The sequence below is a fragment of the Pteropus medius genome, unplaced genomic scaffold (genome assembly GCF_902729225.1).
Source record: "Pteropus medius unplaced genomic scaffold, Ma_sr-lr_union100, whole genome shotgun sequence".
Lineage (NCBI taxonomy): Eukaryota > Metazoa > Chordata > Mammalia > Chiroptera > Pteropodidae > Pteropus > Pteropus medius.
In genome coordinates this window covers 18206616-18208457 of record NW_024346667.1, presented here as the reverse complement: position 1 = coordinate 18208457, position 1842 = coordinate 18206616, and the positions used below count along the sequence as shown (strand labels likewise).

The following is a 1842-nucleotide window of genomic DNA, read 5'->3' as shown; positions in this document are numbered from 1 at the left end:
GTTCTATTTTTAATTTTTTGAGAAATCTCCATCCTTTATTTTATAGTGGCTGCATCAATTTATATTCCTACCAACAGTGCATGAAGGTTCCCTATTCTCCTCATCCTCACCATCACTTGTATTTCTTGTCTTTTTAATAATACCTGTTTTAACGGGTATGTAGTAATATCTCATTGTGGTTTTGGTTTGCATTTCCCTGGTGACTAATGATCTCGAGTGATCTTTTTATGTACCTGTTCTCCACCTGTATGTCTTCTTTAGATCCCCTTCTTCAGATCCCCTGCCCATTGTTAAATCAGATTGGTCTATGGCCATGCCACCCTGATCCTGTCTGATCTCAGAAGTTAAGCAGGGATGAGCCTGGTTAGTACTTGGATGGGAGACCACCTAGGAAGACCAGGTGCTGTAGGCATCAAAAAAAAAGAAATAATAATAAATCAGATTTTTTTTTTTGCTATTGAGTTATATGAATTCCTTATATATTTTGAATATTAATGGATATTAACCAAATTGTATATATGATATCTTTATCATATACATAATTTGCAAATATATTTCTCCCATTCAATAGGTTGCTGATGGTTTCCTTTGCTGTGCAGAAGCTTTTTAGTTTGATGTAGTTTCAATTGTTTGTTATTGCCTTTGTTGCCATTGTTTTTGGTGTCAAATACAAAAAATTATTACTAAGACCAATATCAAGAAGTTTGCTGCCTGTGTTTTTTACTAAGAATTTTATGATTTCAAGTCTTGCATTCAAGTCTTTAATCCACTTTGAGTTAATTTTTGTGTGTTGTATAAGACAGTGGTCCAGTTTCATTCTTTCACATGTGGCTGTCCAGTTGTCCCAAGAAAAACTATCGAAGAAACTATCTTTTACCCATTGTATATTCTTGGTTCCTTTGTCATAAATTAATTGACCATATATATGTGGCTTTATTTCTGGGCTATTCTGTTCCATTGATCTATGCATCTGTTTTATACTGATACCATATTGTTTTGATTACTATACGTTGGTAATAAGCTATGTTTTCTGAGTTTTATATTGTTTATTTTGGTTTGGATACCAGGAAGCATATGTAGCACTAAGATCAGATAAAAACATACAGGATTAAGATTCTGAACAATGGAGTCAATTCCAAGTTACTCTAACAATGTTTATTGTCAGCTTCCTTCTCTTCCTTCTTCTTCTTCATCATCATCCTAATACATTAGTGGATAATATTATTTGCAGCAACCCAGGGATTATAAGTTAACTTTAATAACAGTACTTTGCAGTTGTAAAGTAGAACTAAATTCTCAGTTTATATACTCAGGAATAGGGAAGAAATAGAACATTTAGCACTTATTTGGTGCTAGATTTTACAGCTGTAAGAACCATAATTTCCCATTGGATGCAGACATCTTCAGAGAGGTTAAATTGCTCAATGACACATAGCTGGTAAGTGTCAGTAAATCAGAGATTAAAATTATTTTGCCTAATTTTAAAGCCTGTGTGTTGCCCATTATATCACACGGTTTTCCATGTGATCTCAACGGCTAGATAAACCTGAAGATGCTATATTACAATTCTACTGATAGTGGCAAACAACTTTAATCAGAAAGAAACTATGTGAAAAATATTCAGGGCCTATTGCAAAGACATCTGCCTGGAGCTACTTTGAAATGCAGGAAAGGATTATGAACAGCATGTCTGCAGGAATTGTTAGAAGTAGAGTGTGAAGAGGGCTACATCTAACACTCACTATATAAAATAGCTCTGAGTGAATGTTCAGTACTATAGATCATTACTCAGTATACCAAGTGTTTTTTCAATACAATAGGTTTAACTTTTCAAGGCATTTT

At 33.8% G+C, this 1842-nt stretch overlaps 1 pseudogene; it reads left to right on the top strand.

Annotated features, from left to right (window-relative positions):
• The first annotated feature begins 303 nt into the window (after nucleotides 1-303).
• Nucleotides 304-412, top strand: LOC120613633 (uncharacterized; annotated as a pseudogene).
• The last annotated feature ends 1430 nt before the right edge of the window (nucleotides 413-1842 follow it).